We start from the raw sequence: 20,652 nt of genomic DNA on the forward strand, positions 1-20,652 counted from the left end.
GAAATGTTTGTGGTTAGAGTCACTTTAAAAGAAAGCCACCCCCCCCCCAAAAAAAAATTACTCAAATGAGGAATCAAACCAACAACAATTAGTAGAACTGCATCTTAACAAACTGAGCTAACTAACCATTCCTGCGACCAACTCAGACGAAGGCAATTACTTTCCTAATCTCCTATTTCAAAATACATGCTTAGTGCAAAACTGACCAATAAGGAGAGACCAACTGGCCTCTGAGGGGAGGGGGAGGAAAAGTCTGAGGAAATGTATATGCTTTTAATTTGTGTTTGGCTTGAAAGTGAACTAGGGGATAAATTGCTGCAAAAGGACTCTGAGAAGACTTGGGGGTGGGAGGAGGCAGACTGAAAGTGGGCTCAGAGCTTAAGAGGAAGAAATCAATGCAAAAAGAAAAACAAAACATGATTGGAATGTGAAGAAGGGGGAAAAATCCCAATGGTGATACACATTGAAAGTGAAGGAAACAAAGTACAGAAAGGGCCACAGACACAGAGAGGCCTTTGTACATAGCCAGACTTCCCTGCTTACCCACCATCTGTTCTCCTCCTGCCTTGCAAGGGCAGATGGAAAAGGTGAGGCCACAGCCTTGGTGATGCTGCAACTCAAATGTGGCATTGGTGGTGAGTTCAAGGCTGCACTTCAGCAGCAGAAGGGACTGGTGATTGAAGAGGATGTGACGGGTGAAGCAGCCAAGCTGCTGATGGTCTGAGAGGCAGCCATGGAAGCGATCCCTGCCAACATGCTAGAAGAACTGACTGGGGTGTTGGTGGAGGAGCCCATCCTTGCTGGATCTTTCACTACTGGATAGAAGTAGGGCTGCTCCATGGCCTCACCAGTTATGGTGGTCATAGTACAGCAGTGTATCCAGGAAGTCCATTGCCTCAACAGCCATTTTCTAACTTTCTAACCGCATAGTCACTAGGTGCTGGTTCTCACTGTGCACAAAGCACTCCCAGTGCTTGTGAGAGTGTCTGCTGACGATGTCATTGAACTGAGTGTCCAGCTCAGTGTTGTACTTGTCAATGTGGTAATAGATGTCTATAGAAAAAGGGCTCCATGAGGAAGATCATACTGGCTAGCATGTTCTGGCTGTACTCATACGTCTGGCAGTCCATAATGAGCTCTGGCCCCTTGATAGAACACAGCCAAACCCCAGTCAATCAGATGCAGCTTCCTGCACCTGTGGTCAAATTATGATGTTGTGTGGCTTGATGTCCCGATCCATCATCATCATGCTGTGACAGTAGTCTAGCATCTTCAGGATTTTGGACATGTAGAATTGAATGTCAAATCAGTGTCTGATGCAATTGCTTAAAATCTGTTATTGGTATGGTCAAAGACCAGGGTGTGTGTCCCTGACATGGGATCACTGACTATGTCCAGAAGGCAGATAATATTGGACCCCCCCCCTAGAGTTTTTCCAGGGTCTTAATTTCATGCTTGGTTTTCTTCTTTTTGACTGGCCTGAGGATTTTTCACCACCCCACTCTCATTGTTGATATTGGTGCCTTCAAAGACCCTGCTGTATTTGCCAAGTTTCTGCAACAGCTGGTAATCATTTTGGTTGCCCTATTCCACAATATGCAACTCATAGTCTGAATACTTGTGGGCTGTGTATTCACATGTGTGTAGACCCTTCTTCAACTTGGCACTAGGCTCAATATGCTGCCCTAGTAAGGAGGTCAGCTCCTTGATGGGCACCTGGGAGGGACAGGTCTCCCTCCCTCTTACTATTTTAAAGATGAGTGTTAGGTCACACATTAAATGCAAGCTGGGTTGAGGGAAACCCCAACTCAACTCGTGTTTCACAGATTATGAGGCTTGCAGCCTGCAGCTTTGCTGCTAGGCTGCTACAGCCTGTTTTGCTGCCCAGAAAAGGATAGAGTCAGTCTTTGCCCGTTTGGGCGTGCAAGGTGGTGGGCGGAGCCTGGCTGTCTTAACGGCCAGACCTCCGCCCTTTGCTGACAGTCCTGTGGACGATATGCCCTCCTGCCCGCCCTGTCTGTTATGTAGGCGGTTGCTGCTTGCCTCATTTGGTCGGGCCGGGTAGGAATTTTTTTATGTCCCAGCTGATTGGCAGTTGCTGGGGTGTGTTTTTTGCCTACCCTACATAGCAGTGCAGTGGATTGTGGAATTGGCTATCGGGAGGTGCTGTTAAATAGGCGGTCACTTTAGTTGGCAGGTTTTTGGGGTTTAGGACACTATGCGGCTAGGGGAGGACTGTGAAGCATCCCCCTTTTGGGCAATTAGGGGTCTGGCATGATCAACCCTGGGGTTTGGTTACCCGTTGTGTGAAGAATGCAGACCGCCCTGGAGGCTCAACTAGAGGGTGCCTTTCCATTGAGATGTGCGTCTGGATTTGGGCCCTCTGGTGCGTGCCTCCCTGCTGGGCCTGCCTGGCGGGAGCTGAGTCATACAGCTGCGGCTGGGGGGCTGGGTCTCTTGCCCACTAATGGCAGGGGAGCGGTTGCGGTGACCCCTAGCCCTGGCCAGGCCGCTGGTTGGGTGCCCTTGCCGTTTATTATGATGTTTAACAAAGTGGCCCAGTTTTATACCAACGCATTGTGTCTGACTCTTTATTCCGACCATGGGGGGGCAACATCTAATCATCCTAACCTGGCAATCCCACTATACCCTGTAAGAATGGCTGAAGTTACCTTGGTCCAGGAGGCAGCCTGTAAAAAGCAATAGGGGCTGACTAAGGAGCTCTTGCTATAGTCCAACTCAGGTTCAGGATCTGTAGGATGCAAAAGGAATCGAACTTTTCCTGGACCAAGTCTGTATTATACATAGTAGTGAACTCTAATCACATAGTCAATAGTTAGTACAGGCTGCTTCTCTCTGAATGCTATGTAACTATATTGATGGCAGTGCCATTTTCCTTCTGCTTTACTAAACTCATAGCTACTTTATAAAAAGTAAACAAATAAACAAAAACCCTTTAAGCAAAAAAGTAACTGCTAAAAACTGTCAAATCACAGGGTACTGATACTTTACAGAGATGCTTCAGTATCTATGATTAGCAGTAAATTAATTATAGGACCAATTTTTCAAATAGTTTAATAAGGCAATGGTTGGCAAAAATCAAATTATGAAAATTTAATTTTTGCAAGTGAATATCTGGAGTTCCAATGATCAACATACATTTCAGATAGGAATATAGTGTTATGCTGATATATTTGATATTTCTTTTAAATTAATTTTGAGAAGATGAAGTTTTGAGCCTTATTCTGTCTTCACATTCCAGTTGTCTAAATATATAAAACAAAGTGGATCCTTATGGCTTGTATCAAAGTGCTAAACACATTTGTTTAAAGCAAATCCAGTTGATTTAAATGAAACTCATTTCCACATAAATGGCTTTGGAATGTATTTTTATTAATACATTAAGACTTTGGCATGCTATTTTGTGAAATGCAGTTTTGAGGAAAACTTTGTAACTGTTATTGCTACTCTGTAGGGTAAAAAAAATTGAAATGGCTGGTTAGAGCCAAAAAAAGTTGAAATGGCTGGTTGAATACAGTTTAGCCACAATTGTGTATTAAAATGTATGCAAAATTGTTCAGATGAGACAGTCATAATTTATTTACTTCACTGATAGTGCATCTTTCTTTCAGTAGAGATTGAAGGCAGGTTACAGAATGAGAAAACAACACACTGAAGACTACTATAACAAATACAAAACAGTGCAACAAAACTGGATTGCAAAATTAAAGAATGCTGGAATAATGAACACATTAGTGAGACTTGCAGATAAAAAACCCCAGCCTTTGGCTATATCAGAAACAGCATTTGGTCATGTTTATATATAACTGTGCCTTGCTTAATTGTGAAATATCGGGTTATATGAGAGTATGCCTAAAAGAAGATAAACTCCTTTAATGCAAGGAAAAGAACACTCCCAGGTTTTGAAATTGCTTACTCACACAATTGCTCCCTAGAAGCCTTTTTCCCCCTTTGAACACTATGCATTTGAAATATTCTTCTGAAATGTATTTATGTAGCCACCAGATGTCACTGTTTCTCCACCCAAATAAATGTGGTTAACAAACGCTTTGCATTCTTGCTTGGCATTTACTCCCTTCCCCAGCTACATTACACAGTTGGCTATGGAAAGCTGACTATCTGAGGCATAATTATGTATTATTTGTGTATTATGAATGTGCTATGCTAAAGACAGCATTATTTGTCCTGTATCTGGCCTATTGTGAACTATTCTGGACTGAGGCAATGGACTGCTCAGAGATGTATGGAATATGTTCATATTCTATAATATAGTAGGTTCAATGCATGGCTGAGGCAAGGTGGTAGTAAATCATCAGCTCTTTATTGATTACAGCATCTTGAAGCATACACATAAGACTGTCTAACTGGGCCCACAGGGCCAACTATATACACTCCCGTGTTCCCGCGCAAGCGTTTGATTGGACCATTCAAACCAGCAGGGGGCCCGTGATTGGAGCTGGGCAGCAGGGTTTTGGATCCTGCTGCCCATTGTTCCCAAGTCCCCAAGCTCTGACCGTCTGGCTCCAATGAGCCCGGCAGGACACGCTTTCAGTTCTCACTTGAGTCTGCATACATTACATATTCAAAGTTCATATTCAAGGTAGAGTTTATATTCAAAGATGTGAAATTACTTTATGATACCTTCCCCACATACAGTGCCACCCTATGCAGAGTTACACTGCTCACTGACTTCAGTGGACTTAGAAGAGTGTAACTCTCCTTAGGACTGCACTGACAGTCATTCCATATTAGTTGTGGCCAAGCTGCACCTTATAAGAACCACTAATTTTGGAAGGGGTGTTGAAAGACCTGAGTCAGATTGAGGTGATGAGAGGAGGTCCTACAACTGATTGACGAATTAAAAATGAATAAGTCACCAGGTCCGATGGCATGCATCCAAGAGTTATGAAAGAACTTAAAGTTGAATAGGATGAGGCAATTCAGTAAATGGAATAAATAAATAAACAAAATACCGTAAATGTAACAAAACCTATGTGTAATGGGGGCTGTAATATGAAGGACAATTGACCAAGATTGAGTGAGAAAGCTGGCTACTTTCAATATCTTGTATACTTCTAGAATGCATGAAGTCCTGCAGAGGGCTTAATCTACAAAAATCCATACCACAAGGTTGAAGACTTAACCATCCTATGGGAAAAAAAACCTGCTATACTACTTTGGCATAGGGGTCAAAGGGATCCCACGTTAGAGCAAAAAGCAATGGAAACCTGATAAATCTCTCAGTCATGGCATTACCTACTAAAAAAAAAAAATCAGGCCTCAAAAATAACTCCTTTCAGAAAAGCAGGACAAAGGAGAGTAAAATTTGGAATTGGGGTCATAAATACCCCTCATTAAAAACAACAAAACCCCACAAAAACATAAATAGGATCAAATTGACTCCACCATTTTTAAAGCAGAAGACATAGATGAGAATCTATAAAACTGTTTATTTAAAAGAAAGCAATCATTGTAACCTTCCACTTACACACACACCAAATATGTAAAGTTGAGAAGGTGACTCAGAGGTTTGGAAAATGTGAAGGTTCAGTATACAGGTGGCTATGGTAAAGTTTGAGATGAGTAAAGTTGAGATGACCCCCTGTAAAGCTGAGATAACCAAATCAGAGGTTTTTAAAAAAATGAAGGACAAAGGGAACCAATCAGCACAGTGGACAGGAGGCTGGGATCATCTAGAGTATTTACCCCACCCCCAGATATGTAAAGTTGAGAAGATCACTTCTCAGTTTTGCAAAATTTGAAAGTGAAGCAATTAGCTCAGAAAACAGGTGAGAAGATCACTTCTCAGTTTTGCAAAATTTGAAAGTGAAGCAATTAGCTCAGAAAACAGGTGGTCAGGGGTCATCTAGAGTTCCAGGCTCTCCATGGCTCCTTCAAGTCTGGAAAATGTAAGGTTCAAAAGATACCTTCAAACATCTTCAGACTTATCCTGCTGGGGAATAGAATGACTCCATTTCCAAAGGTGCGGTGCAGTTCAATTTGAGCTTTTTCATGAGGCTGTGGGCATGAGAGAAGCTTTGCCAGAGCACAAATGCAAAGACTGCTTTCCCTTGGGGGTCACTGAAACACCCAATTCCAAAAGTGATCTAAAGCTGCAAAGCTCCCCCCCCCCCCAAAAAGGTCTATAGATATAAATTATGAGATTTTTTTGTTTGTTTTCACTGCTTGCTCCACCTTTCAATAAAATGGAGATAATAGGTGTTGATCCATCTATATCAGGCGTCCCCAACCCCTAGGACATGGACCAGTACTGGTCAATGGCCTGTTAGCAACGGGGCCATGGAGTGAGGCAGAGACCTTTGCCTACTCCTCATTTAAAAACCCTCATGGGGGGCAGGCATAGGGTGTGGGCATGGAGGCAGCCTGGGGCAGCAAAAAACCCAGCACCCCCACCACCACCAGTCCATGGAAAAATTGTCTTCCACAAAACTGGCCCCTGGTGCCAAAAAAGTTGGGGGCCACTGATCTATATAAACATGGGAACAGTGCTAAAATCATTTTTTCAGTATTCTTTGGGGTCAATAGAACTCCTTGTGACATATTATGCATAATGCTTTCAAGACAAATCTATTGGGGGCCAGACTGACCCCATTAGAGAGCCAGTTTGGTGTAGTGGTTAAGTGCGCTGTCTCTTATCTGGGAAAACTGGGTTTAATTCTCCACTCCTACACTTGCAGCTGATGGAATGGCCTTGGGAATGGCATTGCTCTTGTAGGAGTTGTCCTTGAAAGGGCAGCTGCTGTTGAGAGCTCTCTCAGCCCCACCTACCTCATAGGGTGTCTGTTGAGAGGGGGGGGGAAGGTAAAGGAGATTGTGACCCCTCTAAGACTCTGAGATTCAGAGTATAGGGTGGGATATAAATCCAATTTCTTCTTCTTCTTCTCTTTTGATGAAACTCAAAATTTAAAAAAAGAAAGGCAGTTGGAAGGGGAGAGAGGGATTGCAGGGCACCACTGAGGAGAAGCCTTAACAGGAGGTTGGTGCCTGTGGAAAGCTTTAAATGGGCAAACCATTTTTCCCCATGACTCCAGCATAAAAAAAACACCCCTGCGTGCTTGGGAGGGCTAAGTTGAATTTATTCTCTCCATGTAAGATATTATAATGATGTAACCACAGCTGTCTTTTTTTTTTATTAAAACACTAATATCTGGTGAAGAATTTTTTTTTGTCTTTTCTGAACAAGTAGCTGCATTGTCATTATCTTTCCTATACCACCAGCATTGGTGGGATCAACACAGTATCAAAGAAATCATGAGTTATAAGATAAAATGCCGCACATGCAATAAAATACTGCTGAATATGAAAAGTAGCTGACAACTTTGCATGCAGCTTTCCCCACCAACAGTGACCCTATAATTCCAGTTTCCAGTATTTGTAAAGATTTAGACATTTCCTTTGTGTTAGTGCTTATGAGGAAAAGGAGGGGAAAAGTTTCTACCATTTTTAATGACTGGGATAGGCTTCTCTAAAATTATTACTTAGCCATCAATTCAAAGAAATCCTTCCTAACTTGGGGTGAGAAACTTCTTGACAATAATTGGCAGCTGGAAAAAAAATATGACCTAAAGCATAGCATTGGGCCATTAACTCGAGGCTCCCTTTAATTCCTAGTAGAGGTCTCTTAACTTAATCAGGTCATACAGAGCTGACTTGAAGTCCTAGGTCTGCTTTCATTTAATTGGGTCCCCTCATAAATAACCATTTTAAAGCCTCCTTCATGTTATTCTCCAGAGCTCCCATTCATCTTCCAGCAGCTACACAACAGATGGACTTGACTTTGGCATGAAGGATGGGGAGCATCCATCTACCAGTAGCTGAAGCCAATAGTCTCCTCCGCTCTTTGGCATGCAAATATTGAGTTTCACACAGAAATGAGGGAAATGCCTTTATCCTCATTTCTGCATGAAATACAATATATTTGCACGATAAGCCAGAGCCTTCGCATTAATCATAAATCAATTAGGTTTATCCTTAACCTTAGAAGTGCTGTATTTCTCTTTCTTCCTTCAGTTTGAAATCCAATAGGATATTCACAGTAATTATGGTGCCTTTAATACAAATCATAAGCTCGTATTGTAATCATTAGTACTATAGCCAATTCATTTTCTGCTTTACAGTATTTGAGATAGCAGTTCCATTTGCTTGTTGCATTACCCTCCCCAAACCAGACTCCATCCTTTTATCAACTGGATTTCCTCTTGTTATTCAGATAATGGGTTTCTTTTGTGGATTTAATGCTAGCAAATTTAAGGCAAGAGAGCAGGTGTGTGATATAACAAAGGCTTTCACAGGTTTTGTACCTGCTGACTACACTGGGATCCAGGATCTGATGTGCCAGTCTAGTTATCAATATCCAGTCATGGAAAAATAGAAAGAATGGCCATACAACTGGCCAAACGACTATAGTCATTTTAGCTGTCTTTCATGGAAAACCCTTCACAATGTGTGAAGGATCCTTCTCCAAACAAAGATTTCAGGTTTTCACGGCTGGTAACATCATTAGGGTTTGTAGAATCTCACGGCACTTGAGCCCGAAAGATTCTACAAACCCTTCTCCAAACACATTCTACCAAATTAACCTATATTTCACATGGAGTAAAGCTACAGTTCTGCAACTTATAAAAATTACATAACATGACACATAGTGGCTTATTTTGCAGAATCTATTCTGCCAGCAAAGGGATATTTTATTTATTTATTTACTTATTTATTTATTTCGATTTATAGCCCACCCTTCCCGTAGAACAGGCTCAGGGTGGGTTACATCATAAAAACAATCAACAGTAAAAAACCAACTTAAAATATATAAAATCTAAAATTACAGAGTAACAGTAGAGACTAAAATGGCAAATTCTGTCTCACAGACATAGCCTATTGTCCAGGTCCAGCAGGTCTTACAGCACTGGGATGGAATGATTCCCGGAAGTCAAAAAGGAACTTAATGCAGGCTTGCTCTCAAGTAAGCATGCTTAACATTGGGGCCTCTCAAGGCAAAAAAAGTGCTAGAAATCTACTACAACCCCCCTTCACATTTTGTCACTTAATGTATTGCCCCTCCCCCCCCAAAAATCATTGCCTGAGGACTAGAAAATTGATTTTCAAAAATGAAAGCAAAGTTTTTTAGGTTGCCCAATTGTGTCTCAAAACTTGATCCTTATAAGGTGCATCCCAGGAATCATGAAACACACACACAACTGTTTAGCAACCATGTTTAGAGACATAATACTGATGCAGAGCTTGCAGTGTGCCCTCTATCCCTTTAACACTTCAGGTTTCATCACTCTCATCACACACAACATCACTTTACATTCCTGATTCTTACCTAGGAATCTATATAAAGGCATTATTTCTATTTGATGCAAAACACTTATGGTAATATTACAAATAATAAAATATGCCAGAACAAATGCCATAAATAAATAGAAAGGATCGCATAAGAACATAAGAGAAACCATGTTGGATCAGGCCAATGGCCCATCCAGTCCAACACTCTGTATCACACAGTGGCCAAAATATATACACACACACACTGTGGCTAATAGCCACTGATGGACCTCTGCTCCATATTTTTATCCAATCCCCTCTTGAAGCTGGCTATGCTTGTAGCCGCCACCACCTCCTGTGGCAGTGAATTCCACATGTTAATCACCCTTTGGGTGAAAAAGTACTTCCTTTTATCTGTTTAACCTGACTGCTCAGCAATTTCATTGAATGCCCACGAGTTCTTGTATTGTGAGAAAGGGAGAAAAGGACTTCTTTCTCTACTTTCTCCATCCCATGCATAATCTTGTAAACCTCTATCATGTCACCCCACAGTTGACGCTTCTCCAAGCTAAAGAGCCCCAAGCGTTTCAACCTTTCTTCATAGAGAAAGTGTTCCAACCCTTTAATCATTCTAGCTGCCCTTTTCTGGATTTTTTCCAATACTATAATATCCTTTTTGAGGTGCGGTGACCAGAATTGCACACAGTACTCCAAATGAGACTGCACCATCGATTTATACAGGGGCATTATGATACTGGCTGATTTGTTTTCAATTCCCTTCCTAATAATTCCCAGCATGGCGTTGGCCTTTTTTATTGCAATCGCACACTGTCTTGACATTTTCAGTGAGTTTTCTACCATGACCCCAAGATCTCTCTCTTGGTCAGTCTCTGCCAGTTCACACTCCATCAACTTGTATTTGTAGCTGGGATTCTTGGCCCCAATGTGCATTACTTTGCACTTGGCCACATTGAACCTCATCTGCCACGTTGATGCCCTCTCACCCAGCCTCAACAGATCCCTTTGGAGTGCCTCACATTCCTCTCTGGTTCTCACCACCCTGAACATTTTAGTGTCATCTGCAAACTTGGCCACTTCACAGCTTATTTTGTTTATTTATTTATTCCATTTACTGAATTGCCTCATCCTGACCTAAGCCCCATGATCCCCAGCATAGCCTTATTTGGCGGCCAAGGGGGATCATTTCATCATTTTTTTACAATAGAAAAGGTGATTGCATCCAAACCACGGCCTTTACTGCACATAACCACTGTTTCTCCAGTAGCACATGGTAACTCTTTTTTGAAAAGTAACTCTTTTTTGATCACTGAGAATGGTTGCTGATTTCATGTCTTAATAAGGCACAGTCTTTTCCAGATCTCAAGATGATTCCATCACCACTGATCAGGATTCTGATAGTATCTTGCACAATTCTGGTAGTCATATCATAGCATCTCTGTTGCCCTTCCTGATTTTGTTTTGTTTTTAAAGACCTGTCTAGTGCAGGGGTGGCCAATGGTAGCTCTCCAGATATTTTTTGTCTTCAACTCCCATTAGCCCCAGCCATTGGCCATGCTGACTGGGGCTGATGGGAGCTGTAGGCAAAAAACATCTGGAGAGCTACCGTTGGCCACCCCTGGTCTAGTGGCATAAATTTATCTGTGTGGTATTCTGTCTAACTTGTGTCCTGCTTCGTGTAACTGTACTATGGGGCTTAAGGTTTTCAGTTCAGCACAAAACTAAATAGTTCTGTCAAGAAACTAGTAATGGCAGGTTTTCATGTAATAAGATGTTGACCTCTGGCTATTTCCAGAATAGGAAAAAGGAACAGACAACTTGATTCTGCAGCAACAGCAGCAGGAAACTGTGGAGGACCTGCAAGTATTGCCAACAACTTGTCAGAGAATTAGGTTCCCTACATTGTGTGGAGCCTACGCACTTATATAATCCCTTCTCAATATAATTATTGCATCACACAAACAACATTTATGAATGATTCATATAAACAACAGGCACTCATCCATTAAAACACCACCACAAATCAAATACATAGACCATGGCACAAAAATCTGAGGAAGGGGCTCACAAGAGTTCCACATGGTTATCAATGTTCTCTCTAAGCTGTGGAATCTTGTGAGCAGAAATTCTACTTTGTGAGCTACTAGCATTAAAGTTGTGAGCTACTGCATAAATTAGTTTGCTCTGGGGCCACTTTTCATGAGCGAAGACAAAAATGTGTGAGCCAGAGGCTAAAATACTGTGAACTAGCTCACTCTTACTCAGTTTAGAGGGAACGCTAATGGTCATAGAACAAAATAGGAGTTGATTGCACCTTTATGACCAACTTAGTTTTATTCAATTTAGTTTTATTGGTCTTAAAGGTGCAATCAACTCCTATTTTGTTCTACTACTTCAGACCAACATGGCTGTCTATTTGGATCTAACTAATGGTCATAATTCTAGACAACATGAGTTGTGTTTGCAAATGCTTTTTTTTTTTTTGTAAAAGCATAAAACAACCAAATTAGCATTGTGTAGACTATCTCCTGGGTGAAACCTGTAAAAAATAAAGCCTACTTTTTTGTTTATATATTTACAGAAATGTGGTTAGTTTGACTTTTTTGTGTGCAGCATGGTTACAAATATCAGTTGAAAGACTCTAATGCTACCTGGTGTGACCCTGACAAAGTATATTTTCATGAACAATAACTCTGGCCTATTACGCATGGATATTTTCTCTCACCTTTGCTGTACATACCCTTTGGACTTTCTTTGTCATTCTGCATTGATTTTCCTCCCTTCAGTACTCAGTTCGCTTTCTGGTCAGTGTGTCTCCAGGTTTTCTGAGTGTGCTTTTGTGCTGATTCTCCTCTTGTTTTGCTTCCAAGCTGAAGGTAATTCAGAAGCATACAGATTCTCTTGGATTTCCCCCCATCCTTTTGCCACCCCTCAAAGGTCACTCCCCCACCCACATCGAGGTCATTCTGCCCACTTCCACCATCCTCCCCCATCACTATACAAGCTCTATTTTCCATTCATTGTTTTAAATTTTGAATTTTTTAAACAAGCAGCATGAGTCTAGTGATAGAGACTTTTGCTAGTCTCAGACTGCTAAATAAAACATTTAAATGGGGAGGGGGGAGTTTAAAACGAGCTGTGTGAGGTTTAGTTCCCTGCTGGTATTGACTTGAAAGGGGGAATAGGAGAAGAGATAAATGGCAGCCTCCTTCATACAAAAAAAAGAAAAGAAAAGGGGATTTAAGTGCTGCATGCAAACAAAATAAAGGGGGGGGACTGTCAGTGTGGAATGAAATTGACATGAGAAGTAAATAGAGAGAGAGAGACTGGGATGGGAAGCCTAAAGCTTTGAAAACATTTTCCCCTTTAATACTTTAGTGAACCAAGTTTTTTGGGGAAACCATTTTGACAGTCTTCAGAAACCTAACATTAAAATGGCAGCTGAGCCACATGAACTTTCTGCAAACTGCCAAAATTAAGAATCGCTTGGGATTGGTCCATTTGAAGGACCAAGTGCAATCAGCACAGGACAGGTTTTTAAAAACTGCCAAAATCATGACCAGTGAGCAGGATCAAATTAATGAATCACAAAGAGAAAAACATGCAAATTTGCAAGGAAGGGTAGGAAATTAGAATTACTGTGCAACTGTGTTAGGGCACTGGCAAAAATACCCTCATTTTTTTTTCAATTTAGTGACACAAGACTAAAGAAGCTCTCCAAAGCTTCTGCCAGAGGACTCTTCCCCTATACAAATTGTTGTAAGCCAAAATGCCCTCAAAACAAGGTCAGGGAATTGTCAGGTGGGCACCTGGCTCACTCAGGATCTTTTTACCTGTGTATACAGGATTCCAGGTCCAGAAAAGTAATGCTTAAAATATTAGGGACTCTAATTAAGTTAAACACTTATAATTTATTAAGAAAAATATAGGCTTCCATACAAGATAAAATACTCATCAAATCATACACACAGTCCTAGGAAAAATAGATAGAGAGATAGGGGAACACATGGGTAGACGAAGAAGAAGAAGATATTGGATTTATATCCCGCCCTCCACTCCGAAGAGTCTCAGAGCGGCTCATAATCTCCTTTACCTTCCTCCCCCACAACAGACACCTTGTGAGGTGGGTGGGGCTGGAGAGGGCTCTCACAGCAGCTGCCCTTTCAAGGACAACCTCTGCCAGAGCTATGGCTGACCCAAGGCCATTCCAGCAGGTGCAAGTGGAGGAGTGGGGAATCAAACCCGGTTCTCCCAGATAAGAGTCCGCACACTTAACCACTACACCAAACTGGCTCTCCAACAGGGTGATATTTACCGATCGTAGTCTTCAAGGAAGGCTCCAATGGCGACGAGCGAGGAAGTGGGAGAGGGGACCTGAAACTTGGCCTTAGAATCGAGGATGGATCTAGGCAGTGGAAATTGGGATACTGCTAGAAGCACACCTGTGGGTAGCTAGTCCACAGGTTATAAGGACTCTCTTGAGCCCTTAGGGGATGGGAGGTACGAGGGAGAAGGAAGGTGGTCAGCTGATGCATGACCTCACAAAAAGGGGAGGCTTCGCATGACCATAAGGACTGGACTACTATGATAGCCAATAGGAAGTTCATTGGTGTCACCTAATTGGGTGCTTGCTCCTGACCAATGGACTTGCTTGGATCCTGGATACCTGAGTGAACTTTCAGGTTGAAATGGACCAGGGGGAGGCTCCAAAATGACAGTTGGGATGAAGAATAGAGAGATTAGTTGGGTGGGGAGATGCTTAGGACTATTAGACTTATCTAAAAGGGTGACAATAGAGAGTCAAATCATGGCCTAGGTAACACCCAGTTTGTACAAAGGAACTTGGCTCTGGCTGAAGATGGTCTTCCTCTTCTTCTGTCTTCTTCTGGGCACCAGTCTTTGTCTTGAGTTCCATCAAACAAAGAAAGTGGTGGTTGGATGATTAACCACTCCTGGGGTGGGTAGGTTGCTTGCAGGCATAGGTGACATCTGGTGTGTACATGAGCTGTCCGCTTTGCTGGAATGGAGTCAAGCCTGGTAGGAAGATGGCTACATGTGGTGTTAGCCCTCCATGGTGGATTCCATGGTCAGAACTTCATAACCGTTCGCCTGGATAGCTCCTGGCGCCGCAGTCTCTTCCGCTCCATGGCTGAGATGGACGTCATACGGAACGACGGGAAGCCATCCGTTCTCCTGGTAGGCACTCTTGTACCAGTTTAGAGTGCCTTTGTAGCATTATGGCTGCTAGTACTGCATAAGTCCCTTTTGCCCCTGGATAGGTTTACCCACACTCTCTGGCCAGACATGTGTGAGTCACTTCTCCAGGTGCTCTGGCAACCAAGCTGGTGATCACGATGTTCTGTAAGGGTTTTTTCCCCTCACATTGTAGCCCTGTGCAAACCATGGTGGAGTTGCAGCCAACTTTGCACAGACATGCATGCATGCATATACATATATGTTGCCAATGATCACAGCTTGCAATGCCAGTATCAGTGGGTTTACTGTGCATTCTGTACAGTCAATGTGTTCCCCCATATTATGAGAGTGCATGACTCTTTCCCATTTTCCACAGTGGCCTACAACACAGCAGAGAATCCCCAAGCGCTCAGCAGTATGGAAGAAGAAGATATTGGATTTATATCCCGCCCTCCACTCCAAAGAGTCTCAGAGCGGCTCACAATCTCCTTTACCTTCCTCCCCCACAACAGACACCCTGTGAGGTGGGTGGGGCTGGAGAGGGCTCTCACAGCAGCTGCCCTTTCAAGGACAACCTCTGCCAGAGCTATGGCTGACCCAAGGCCATTCCAGCAGGTGCAAGAGGAGGAGTGGGGAATCAAACCCGGTTCTCCCAGATAAGAGTCCACACACTTAACCACTACACCAAACTGGCTCTCCTACAGGGCTCCACAGGGCTCCACAGCTGCTTGCCAGTTTCAAAAAGAGTTTTGTCAATTTCAGCATTGGGTTTTACCCTTTGCCAGCATTCCTTTCTGTTCCCTTACAGTCATCAAACTAATGCTAAAATGCATGCACAAAACCTGAACCTTCAGGATTTAAATAGAAGGTGCTTACTGGACACTACTGTGCAGCTGCGATAGGGCAATTGCATAAATTTAACAAAAACTTTGGACACCGCCCCCCCCCCTCATCACAAGTGATGTTCCACCCTGATTTAGAACAGTGTGTTTTTAAAATTGTAGCTGCAGAATAAATGCATTGGAGAAAAATGAATGTGAATGAGGTGGACACAGAATCCAAGGTCAAGATTAAAGGTTTACAGCTCTAAAAATCTGCTGTAAAATGTGCATGTGTAAAGGACCTTTGTGATTGAATTGAAGGAATCTTCTTTTCCCCATGTTTATCTTAACAAGGGATGTGGACCCTATTGAGAATAGTTAACAGACAAATCCCCCAGGGAAGGAATAATTCAGGAAGTTTATATGAAATATACCATCTCCCTTGGCCAGATTCTAATTCCTCTTATAGTAGTACCCATTTTCCTCTACTGATTCTGCTTTCAGTTTAGAAAGCCCAAATCTGGCCAGGCTCGTGGAAAATACAAAGCTGGAAACAATATCTTTCCTCTCTGCCATGATAACATATCACAGCAACCATCTCTGATTCTGCGTTGTTCTGTTGGTGTTCCATTCATGCTGAATTAATTTACTTTGGCAGTTTCCTGATTCTTCCACTGTCTGTTTGTTTGAAATGGAAACTGAGCTATGTCGTATGCTCTCTTGTTTTGGCATGTGATTATGTAGTGTCTTCCATTTTCATAATCAATCATCTGCAGCATTATTTTCCATGGTGTGCCCCAGCTTTACCATACCTTTGGAGACGATTCTATATGAAACTTGGATGTTGAGCAAAAGGAACAAGACAAGACTTCCTCCCCATTCCCTAACGGCTCTCCCTGGCTATGTCTAAAAATATGTGAAGACTATCCCCATTTCTCCTGCCACTTTTTTGGTCCTTTTTTAGACAATGGATCCATCACCTTCTTAGATCCTTCCATTGTATAAATTGCAGAATGATCAGTATAACATGTTTTTGGCTCATGTGGCAATGCTCTTTTCTCCCCCTTCTTGTCTGTGGGCTGAGGACAAGCACAAATACTGCCAGGGAATCCATCCAATTTAGTTTTACCACTAAAAGGGAAGAGGGGTTGTTTGATCTTATTAGAGAAACTGCTTAAGAGACTTCAATGGGACAGCGTTGGGAGTCATGGATGCTTGAAAATACTGAAAATCTGGTCTGAGACATTCATGTTGATCACTGGTACAATTGACCTATAAGAGGAGTAAATCATTTCAACCCCACAAGGAAATTATAATGAAACACTACCACTAAGCTTGCCTGGCCTGTTGTACTTACATGCTTTGCATTGCTTTGCTTGCTTGCTTCATCTTGCATCGTCTCTCCTGCACATCTCCCTCAGTATCAAATGGAATCCAGAACCATAAACTTCATCTACCTTCACACAGATGGGGAGCTTAATTCAGGAGCAGTTAGACTGATTAATCGATGCCATTGATCACCATTTGTTGCTGAACTAATTGATGTTATTAGGTCTTTATGATTGTTGATATGATGTTTTAATTGTTGAATAATTTGATTTTTGTTTTAGTGTTTGTTGTAACCTGTCCCGAGCCTGCTCTGCTTGGGAGGGTGGGATAGAAGTCAAAGGGCGTTTTCGCACTGACCCTAATCGGCAGCAACGACCCTCTTCACGCAGGATCTGCGCGGATTTTGCACCAATTGCTGCGGAGCACCCGGAAGAGCCGGAAAGTCCCGCGGCTTTTGCGGCGCAAATGGAAACCGCCAAAAACCAGTTTCCATTTGCATCGCAAAAGCCGCGGGACTTTCCGGCTCTTCCGGGTGCTCCGTGGCAATTGGTGCGAAATCCATGCAGATCCTGTGCGGTGAAGAGGGGCATCGCTGCCAATTAAGGTCAGTGCGAAAACGCCCAAAGAAACAAACAAACACTTTTGTAGGGCTTTAATGGTAGAGATAAGCAGAGAATAATTAGAGTACTTGTGCTTTTTCCCCTCTGTAAATACCTGATCTCCTCACTGACTTTGTTGAATCTACATCTTAATAGAAACAGTTTGGACAGGATTTTCACAATCTACACAAAAGGCGAAGAAACTGCACACATCCATTGACATAAATACTAGCTGTTTTTACTTAGGAGTTTCCTCAAAGGGATCCTGTCACTTCACAAATATATTGTTACATATTCTGTAGTCCCCAAGAGGTAGGGAGTCCCAGGGGCATCACTTCCTAGGTTTGGTTTCCTCCAGCACTGGAAATGAAAAGGGTTTTTGCAATATTTATTACATTTATTTAAAAATGTACAAGTAGAGTACAAACCAACCAATAAATGCTCTGCTTTAAGTCAGCAGACCTGCAGCTCCACAACAGATTCCCTGTATGACAGAAAAACAAAAAGAGCTGTTTGCATCCCAAGGTGTTTCAGTTTTAGACACCTCAAAGTTCTCTCTACCAAACTGCAGCCTACTGTGTTTTCACCTGGGAGGTTCAGTAGTACCATTATCTGGATTCAGTAGTACCATTATCAGATTCAGAATTAGGACCCTTTGGAAACAGATATTTTCAGCTTTAAAATGAACAAACACAAAAAGGCATACCACTTTTTTAAAAGTTTCCATTAGTCTTTTGACCCACTCGCCATACCAAAGAGGTGAGAAGATGTGACAAATGCATGCGGCAACAGCCAGTATTGCCAGTCAACAATGCCAGGCATCTGAGCATAAACCTTGAATAGTGCAAATGCCACCAGGGCAGCACTGGGCATGGTGCAGCTGAGCAAACAGTTGGAACAGGGCAGTGAGCAAATACCCTGGGCAAACACAGGCAGGCAGACTATAGCAACAGACAGATTGTGTTGGGTGGGCATGTGTGAACTACCCAAACAGCACTGGGCAGTGGTCACTGCTAACACAGTTGTGTGAGTAAGCATGATCCTGGAGTAGCTTTTTGGTCAGGCAGCATGAGGAGGCCACAGGCTGAAGCAATGTGTACCCTGTACTGTAAACAGGAGCATGCCATTCTATCTTATTCAAAGGGTGCCTCAAGGAAGCCCAACAATAGAAGGCTAACCTACTTTCTATAATAGTCAATGGAATCCAGAACCATAAATTTCAAATTTGAAAATACTTGTAACTATTATGAATGTAGAATTATTTGGTGATTCTGAATATTTCTGAATCCAAATTGCACACTCCTAACTTTCACATAACTTCCCCTTCCCATCAGCTGGAAGGGTAACATCTTCAGTTTGGTGTAGTGGTTAAGTGTGCAGACTCTTATCTGGGAGAACTGGGTTTGATTCCCCATTCTTCCACTTGCAGCTGCTGGAATGGCCTTGGGTCAGCCATAGCTCTCGTAGGAGTTGTCCTTGAAAGGGCAGCTGCTGTAAGAGCTCTCTCACCCACCTCACAGGGTTTCTGTTGTGGGGGGGGGGGGAAAGGTAAAGGAGATTGTGACCATTCTGAGATTCAGAGTATAGGGCAGGATATAAATCCAGTATCTTTTTCTTCTTCTTCTTGGTCAACAGCTCATCATCAAGTGTCAATTTAAACAAAACCATCAGCTAATTCCTGATGTTGCTTTTTCAAGAAAGTTAGCCTAAAGTTCTTGAAAATCATAATAAGAAGTTGAAGATGTCTCTGTTGATATCACTGGGAATAAGCGTACCCCCCTGTCAGAATAAGATGGAGTGCAGGTCTTAGCAAGATAGCTAAGGCTATTTTGTCTGTTCCTTGTCTTTTTGTCTGGTGTTGTTGCCAAAGTAGATAGAGAGTTCATGTGACCTTGGGAAGAGAATCTGGACTATGCAGGCATGGCCAAGAGGATGGGTTCCTGGGGACAGTAAGTAATGCAGATATGCTCTAGTTATGCTAACTATAGATCTCAATATGTTTTCTAGAGAGGCTGTGAAAAATTTCTGCAGAGGGAAGGGCTGGCTGATTTGCCTTTCCTGCTACAGACTTCTAACTCCCTCCTCAAGCTGCTTCAATGTTTGGCCACCTTTCCCCCACAAGCAGCATTTCAGGGATCAGCGGAAGGGAGGGTTGAGGGAGATGCAGAAGTTCCATTCTGCTGATGGAAATACTTTCCATCAGTAGTGTTTTACCACAGGCTTCAAATCATTGTTGGAATGCTTGTCAGCTTGCTCCTTCTTTGGTTGGCTATTGTTTTGCAATCTTATCTTTTGTCAAAGTCTACTCTGTTGCCCTGTTTGTAACTTTACATACTATGAAGTTGCATGATGACTGCAGTCTTTGGTGTTTCCACACTGAGACAGTCCTCCGTGGTTTCCTAATTTCTGCCAAGATTGCGGATATAGCAGGGAGGCAATAGAACATCCACATGGCAAGTTTTCTTGCAGTTTCTCTGCCCCCAATCACCCAGCAGTGGTCATCTTCTCCCCCTCCCCCATAACACCTGGGCTGTTGGAGTTGTTTTTTAAATCAGCAGTTTAATATTTCTATATTGTTATAACGTTGCAATGAAAAGTCACTCAACTTCTTTGAATTCCCAGCTTTCATTTAAAAAGTGAAGTCTCTAATAGGGATGGGCATGAAAAAAGTGACTCAATTCAGAGTAGCTCCAGAACCGATCTAAAAAAAGCTCCACCTGAACCAAGCCAGTCTGGCAAGTTTGATCCCACCTTTTCTCCGGCTGTGGCTTGCCAGGGCCAGGAGAAAGGGGGGGGGGGAATGCCCAGAAAGGGTTAAATAGCTACCAGCTATTTAACTCGTCGTTTTGAAAAGAGGGAGGGGGGAAGTGAAACCAAGATGTTTAAATGGCTCACAGCCATTTAAACCTATCAGTTGACTGGGTCTGCAGCCATTTAACAGGTCAGTTTCACTTTGCAGTTATTTAAACCTAATATCTGACTGCATCTACCAGCCAGCTGTTAGGTTTAAATGGTTGGCAGCCATGTAACCAATTGGTTTTGCCTTACCCCTCCCCCTTTGAAGGGAGTGAGACAAAGAGGTTTAATGGTTGACAGCCATTTAAACCTAACAGCTGACCATCCAGGCTTTGCTGCAATCTTTCCCCAAATTTTGCAGCAAAGCAGGTTGGGGAAAGATTGTAGAAAAGTGGGGGTCAGGTGGAGGCAAATGAATATATGGAATACTGTGTAAGGCAGAAAACCCCCCACATTTCAAGAGCTTCAACTCAAGGCATGTAACCTGTGCACAAGAAGTGTTAATCAGTATTTTTCTTCTCTTCTCCTCTTTTGTCTCTGACCCAGCATTTCTGCTATCAGTGATAGCACTCTTCACTAACAATCCC

At 42.6% G+C, this 20,652-nt stretch overlaps 1 pseudogene; it reads right to left on the reverse strand.

Annotated features, from left to right (window-relative positions):
* Positions 1-654: 654 nt before the first annotated feature.
* On the reverse strand, positions 655-16,737 carry LOC132577594 (casein kinase II subunit alpha-like; annotated as a pseudogene).
* Positions 16,738-20,652: the final 3,915 nt, after the last annotated feature.

The sequence above is a fragment of the Heteronotia binoei genome, chromosome 9 (genome assembly GCF_032191835.1).
Source record: "Heteronotia binoei isolate CCM8104 ecotype False Entrance Well chromosome 9, APGP_CSIRO_Hbin_v1, whole genome shotgun sequence".
Classification (NCBI taxonomy): Eukaryota; Metazoa; Chordata; class Lepidosauria; order Squamata; family Gekkonidae; genus Heteronotia; species Heteronotia binoei.